Consider the following 6,908-nt stretch of genomic DNA (forward strand, 5'->3'; position numbering starts at 1 on the left):
TCGATAGAGAAGGAGATGAACAGGAAATTTGTAGCAAGAATCGTCGTTTAGTTCTTGCAGAGTCATTTAGCAAAATCTCTGGGTCACTGCACGTAGACTGTGGATTGGAAGGAATGGTAGAGTTAGCAGTCTATCGACATTGAATCATCAGAGACAGAACACTATACAGGGAAACATTGGGCGATACTGTATTGAACGATTCAGCCCACCATCCGATTTCTGTGATTAAGAGAGAGGGGGAAAGAGAGATTACGTTGAGAAGTCAAATCAGGCACGAATACAAATTTTGGTTCTACTGATTCGGTTCTAGTGTTCTGCAGACTGTTCATGTATCTCCATTAGTTACCAGAGACCGTTTGTAAGCTTGGTTTTCTGTAGTTATGAATAAGTTCTGGTAAATTAAAATTTTTTTACATTTCTAATCTTTATCTACTTTTAAATACTATTCGATGAGCAATAAAATATCGTTGAAAATTAAAGATGATCACAAATTCGATACTTTCCTTGGATGTTAATCGAGTTTACCCAGGAGTGACACGTGTATGAAACTTTATGCAACCTGGTAATCTTTTTTATCCCAAGAACATTCTATCCTCTTTATTAAATTTATTTTTGTATGTACAGTCTTATTGTCCTACGTTCTCAATTACAGAGGAAAATACTCTTTCCTTTAAGTATCTTGTGTTAGTTATTTAAGTTACACATTATCTGCACTTGACTTATCTACTCCTAAACCACTCTTCTCGTGACCTAGCACGCCAAAAGTTTGAGACAAATAAATAAACATCGTCCATCTGAAAGTAACGAAGTGCGCCTGGAGCTACACTATAATCTAGTTATCAGATTTCACACGCTGAGATAGTTCAGTTAATAATACGACCTGTTCGTAGCAGCGTGTTGAGGGTACCTCTCTGTCTTGTAATTGTAATTGTAATTGTGTGTGCGTGTGCGTGCGTGTGTGTGTGTGTGTGTGTGTGTGTGTGTGTGTGTGTGTGTGTGTGTGTGTGTGTGTGTCTTCATTGAAAGTTAATAATAATCTGATTGGCCCTGCTCATAGCGAAAGAACTATGCTTGTTTTAAACGTTTAATATAGGAACAAGTGAAATCATGTGTATTAACAAGGACTTCATGCCGAAGATTAAATGCATTTATGACATTTCGAATCTCAACAAAGAATTTTGCATCCCCTTATCCATCTCCTAATAAAGATTAATTTATGAAAACTGTGAGCATAAAATGCTGTTTGCTTCAGGATAAACTAGGGATAGTATTGAGGAGGGCTTCTGTTGTGTTGCACTCAGTACAATCTCAAGGGATACGTATATGATGAACGGAAGTAACATGGAGATTTCTCGACCCGGCGTTTGCATAAATGAAATTTCAGTTTCTTTTAATCACTTGTTGAGGAATGGCGTAAGTCAATGGTTAACGTAATCTTCTGAATAGTTTTGTTCACACAACTTTCAAGGTAGCTTCGTTGACTTTATTCCGTTTAAATGCATGATTGAAAGTACCATGCTGTCACGAAATTCATTTGTACGATTTATTGACGACGTAAATACATTCATAGTTGCTGACTGTCTTCTAGTCTTTCATTTTCAACAGTTAATAATTAGACCTCTGAATTCAAAATGATCTCATGTCCATCATGTATAGGTTATCTCAAAACTGCAACCACAGGTGAACAAAATGATACAGGATACGCCGTTGGCTTGAATAATTAGTGAGTAAAGATTTGTGGAATAGCTGACTGCAATGACCTATTAGGAGAAAAATACTAAAGTATACACTACATGAGGAGTTAAATATGACAAAGCTATGTGCTAAATAGATGCTGGAATTGTTGAAGATGCAAGTACCAAGCAAGTACCAATATGGCACTTACATCAATGTTTTGAGCATTTTGAAAACAGTTACTGAAATTGGGAAACGGCTGTACTACTTCCCGTAAGGAATGAAACTGCCATCTGATCAGTAAGTGGAAACCAATGTGAGTGCAGCACTGTACCAAGAGAGATGGCGTTGATTCCACCTGCAATAAACACTGTGTTTTTGTTTACTGTGACGGAAAACGGTTTCGATGGAATATCTACCTTTTCGCAAGGTTTAGCACTCTTGGACTTCTTCCTGTTCCATTTCCAGATATAGTGCAATGTATGTGTAGAAAATGTTTTAAGTCCAATGAGGACGCTCTAATACTGGCGATCGCGTATTTCGCCGAAGAAGAAGTATTACCCTGATAGAATAAGAACTTCTTAATTAACTGGAGCCGTAGATACTAGTTCGCCAACTCATAACCAAAATGTATTCTTTCGTCCATACCTATCAATCGGGCTACACCATGTACCGGTCTACCGCTACAATTTACTTTCAAAAAATATAGACGAAGAAAATACTGTCAGTGTTCTGTTGTGTGTGTGTCTGAATTCGTATGACGTCACACACCACAAAATCATCACGTCGAGGCAAAAAGCCGACATACGGTACCAATAGTTCTTCAGTTTTACCTTTCACTTGTCCACGTACCAAGCGCAATTGCTTGTAATACTCATATGTGAGGATTATCCCCATTATGTAGTCAGTATAAGCTACAGAAATGCAACGGCAGACTTACAGAGGTGTCTAGCAGAGACAATTATAGTGTGTAAGATTTCTGGCTCTTCCAGAAACGATTGCTGTATTGTCATTCAAAGCACCCTACGTGTCACTGCAGGCAGCTGATGTCACGCAAAGGTACTGATCGGTGTTTGCTATCAAGGAAACTTGACACGTGAGAACCTACATACGGCACAACAGTTAGATGATATCCTGCTTTTTAACTGGCGTCGAACACACGCCCTGACTACTCGCGGTACGGTTTGCGCGGAAGCCTACAGCTTCAATACCATTTATTAATTAATCAAGAGTCAAGTAAAAATTAACGAAACGGATAAGAATCTGTTTCAATAAACTCATTAGGCTGAACTTACTAAAAAATTAATCAGGCAATAGCATCTGTAAAATAAGAAGAGATATGAACATTCCGAATCATTTGTTGCATTGACGGGCTGTGCCAAACAGTTCCCTAGGAATTGATGGCTCTGACAGTTGGTCGTCGTGTGCGCGCCTTGCCGCCGTGTGAGCTGCAGCCTGCGAGCTACGCACAGTAATTATTTATTAGGGAATCTATTTGCTACTAATTGCGCATGAAAATTATTTTTGTAACACATGCAAATTATCTGGCGTGTGGATTATAAATCGTCGATCGTTGCAAGAACAAGACTTTGTGATAGTGAGTTTTGTTCTTTTAATCGACGTGAATGAAATCACTGTCATCCGTTGTGAACTATAGAGTACGTCACTAAATATTCTGCGTATGCTACGTAATGTTGTTAACCACTTCACGCGACAGTACATTATCGAGAACTGATTCCACACCTATCACTGTGCTGGAACAAACCACTCCGAGTGAAGACGCCAGCTTAGCACGAGGGGAGTTCAGTAAGCAGAGCAATACGTAGACTTCAAAATGGCGTCTCCAACGGAGGTGTTTTCCAAGCAGAGTTTCTTTTGGTGGAAAACCAGATCATAGCTGGTATTCAGAGGCGCTTGCAGAGTGTCTACGGAGATCTGGCAGTGAACAAAAGCACGATGAGTCGTTGGCCGAGGCGACTGTCATCATCGCAACAAGGTCGTGCAAACCTGTCCGATCTCCTGTTTGCTTGACGGCCTCACACAGAGTTGACTTCTGCGATGTAGGAACGTGCGGACACTCACAGTCAAACACCTCGCTGCTCAACTGGACGTCTCTGTTGGTAGTGCTGACACATTCGTCCGTCAGTAGGGGTAGTCAAAGGTCTGAAACCGCTCGGTTCCTCGCTGCCTAACAGAGGACCATAAACAGCAACGAGGTTTGCCCAGTTAAGAATGCACTCCGTGGGAAGTAGTACGTGAATAACGGGGAGTGTTTTGGTGCAACAAGATGTTGGCTCCGACATCGACCAGTAGAGTGGTACCGTGCGAGCATGCAAGCCCTCCCAGTGAGGTGCCGCAAGGCTTTGGCATTGAAAGGAGATTATATCGAGAAACAGGTTTTTTTAGCCAAAAGGGTGCTGAATAATATAGGGAGTTGGAATGCCAACTAAAACCAACGTGCTTTTAGAAGAGAAAGTTTTTCATTACGTATTGAATGCCACTCGCAGAATGTACAGAGGTTCGCGATCTTTTCCGATGTGTTGAGATCCAACTACGACCCCCACACTGATTGTCGAGTACCGTGAAACTGTGGTAACATCAGTTGGTGGAGGGTTTTCTAGCTTATACCGTCGAAAAGTCTTACCAGTGTTTCCTCCTTTCTGGGAGGAAAGCCCCAAAACTATCGTCCGTGCTAGCTGTTGACTGCAACTCCACGAATGAGCGAGTAATTATTTCGCACACATTATACTTATAGATTGGTATCGTTAATTTGTTAGGACAATCCGGGCACGGAGCGAGCTGGCTGGCAGTGGCACAAATCGAAAGGAGTGCGGTGGGGAGCGAGAGATGGCAAGTGAAGACGTTTAAGGCGGAGGGCCCTCGGCGTGAGGGCGTCTCGTTACGAGGCGCTGGTGGCGCGGGCCCTCGCACTCGGCCCACAATGCCTTTGTCCGCCGTGCCTCCGCGTCAAAACCACTCCCGCCGCTGCGAGCGAGCATCGCAGTCTCCCAGCCGCTTCTCAAATTAACACACCAACTTCACGCCGCCTGTCTTCAGATATCGACAAAAAGCGGAGCACGGTATCGCTCGAACTACTTCGAATAATCGCGGCGTCTCGCCTCGTCCCATTTAACGCGAACAGATATAATGTTTCGTAATCGATTGGATATGCCCACATAAGACACAAAACACAAGGCGTTTGTTGGGGTTTTCGGCTACGAAGTACTTATACGGACTGCACACAGCCTGGGGTTGCAATAAAGAAATTTAGAACACGTAATTGTGTTCTTCGACGAGAAGGAAAAGCCTGAATGATAAGTCGCGGGTAAAAAATTATGAGCAAGAACATCAGAGGGTGTCCGCAAAGAGGGGTTTTGCTTCCGCTATTGTGGAGACATTTTCATGTCTCAAACATCTATGGTGTATGTATGCAGACTGAAACTTGGAATGAAAATTTGCAACAACGTCAGCATCCGGCCAGGTCTCGTGCTCGGCAGGCACATGAGCTGACCACTGCGCCAACGTGGCGCAGTGGCTTTGCACAACTGACCCCCGTCACGCCTCAGCCCACTTGCCCTAGACACAATTTTTCATTCGTCGCTTGAGTCTGCATACACGTATGGGGTCTTTGTGACGGTATAGTTTCGGTTGACTGAAGCACCGACGCCTGGCCTTCAAGTAGGATGCCCCGCTTCGTTCGATGCTGAGGTGGTATTCCAATACACTTGGAGAGCCTCAGCAACACTATTCGAGTTTAGGGGGAATACAAAGTGGACTGAGGTGTAAACGAAAATCTGGATTGCGGAGAGAGACACGCCAAGGCAGTCCGCGCAGTTGCTTACAGCCTCTGTGCCGGCGTGGCGTAGTGGTTAGCTCATCTGCCTAGTGAGCAGAAGACCTGGGTTCGAATCCCGGCCTTGGTACAAATTTGCATTCGTCGCTTCAATGTGCATATACAAGGTGTTCGGAAATTCCTGTTACAAACTTCTAGGACATGTAGCGGGGAGTGAGTAGATAATATTTTGAACAGAAACCCATGTCCGCAAAAGTATCGGTTCCGTGCTACAACCATTTGAATACAAGTTGGTAACGCGACCAGTTTTATAAGTAATTGATTAGGCAGGACCCAGTACATAACTTGTTTTACGATTCCACTCATTAATAGCCAAATGAATTGCTCGTGTACTCGCTCACGGTTTCTCTCCAGTGTGATGCGGTACGGCCTCTGCCAGTTAGGTGTACGGCGCCTCCTCGGAGCCCCAGAGCCACGCCTGCTGACGGTGCAGGTACCCTTTGTCGAAGCTGTTGCGTAATTGTGGCAAAAAGGGTATGCGATGGGGTCGCAAGTTATGGAGAACGATATTGACAAAGGCGACGAACAGCTCTTCCATTGCCGCGAGCTTTGCTCGGCTCTGAGCGCTATGGGACTCAACTTCTAAGGTCATTAGTCCCCTAGAACTTAGAACTAGTTAAACCTAACTAACCTAAGGACATCACAAATATCCATGCCCGAGGCATTAGGTTTAACTAGAACTAGTTAAACCTAACTAACCTAAGGACATCACAAATATCCATGCCCGAGGCAGGATTCGAACCTGCGACCGTAGCGGTCTTGCGGTTCCAGACTACAGCGCCTTTAACCGCACGGCCACTTCGGCCGGCGCGCGAGCTTTGCCATTCAGAAGGATCATGCCAGTGTTTTCTTCAAACGTTTACTCAACGCGTCTTTCTCCAGCTGTGACAATGTTGGGTCATCAACTGGTTATCGTTTGAAATAAACTGTGAAACAAATATGTATCCCTGAAGATGGGGCTCTAACGCTGCGAAACTAGATGATTTATTTATCATGCAGCTGTAGCGGTCTATTCCAAAAAATGGTTTAAATGGCTCTGAGCACTATGGACTTAACATTTGAGGTCGTCAGTCCCCTAGAACTTAGAACTACTTAAACCTAACTAACCTAAGGACATCACACACATCCATGACCGAGGCAGGATTCGAACCTGCGACCGTAGAGGTCGCGCGGTTCCAGACTGAAGCGCCTTGAATCCCTCGGCCACCCCGGCCGGCTGCGGTCTTTTTCATCGTGGTACAAGTCTACAGCTGTGGATGCTCGCAGTAGAAAATTTGCTGCTTCGGCATTTAGCGCTATCTTAAGCGTTATGTGGGGATCACACTCTAACATCGAAAAATATTCCCCTTACCGTAACATCATGTGAAACCCCAGCGCTGCG

At 44.1% G+C, this 6,908-nt stretch overlaps 1 non-coding gene across 1 annotated transcript; it reads left to right on the forward strand.

The window, feature by feature from the left end:
• Positions 1 to 5,525: 5,525 nt before the first annotated feature.
• Positions 5,526 to 5,597, forward strand: Trnat-agu. Its single transcript has one exon. It is a non-coding gene; the product is annotated as a tRNA-Thr (tRNA).
• Positions 5,598 to 6,908: the final 1,311 nt, after the last annotated feature.

Source organism: Schistocerca americana, chromosome X (assembly GCF_021461395.2).
Source record: "Schistocerca americana isolate TAMUIC-IGC-003095 chromosome X, iqSchAmer2.1, whole genome shotgun sequence".
Classification (NCBI taxonomy): Eukaryota; Metazoa; Arthropoda; class Insecta; order Orthoptera; family Acrididae; genus Schistocerca; species Schistocerca americana.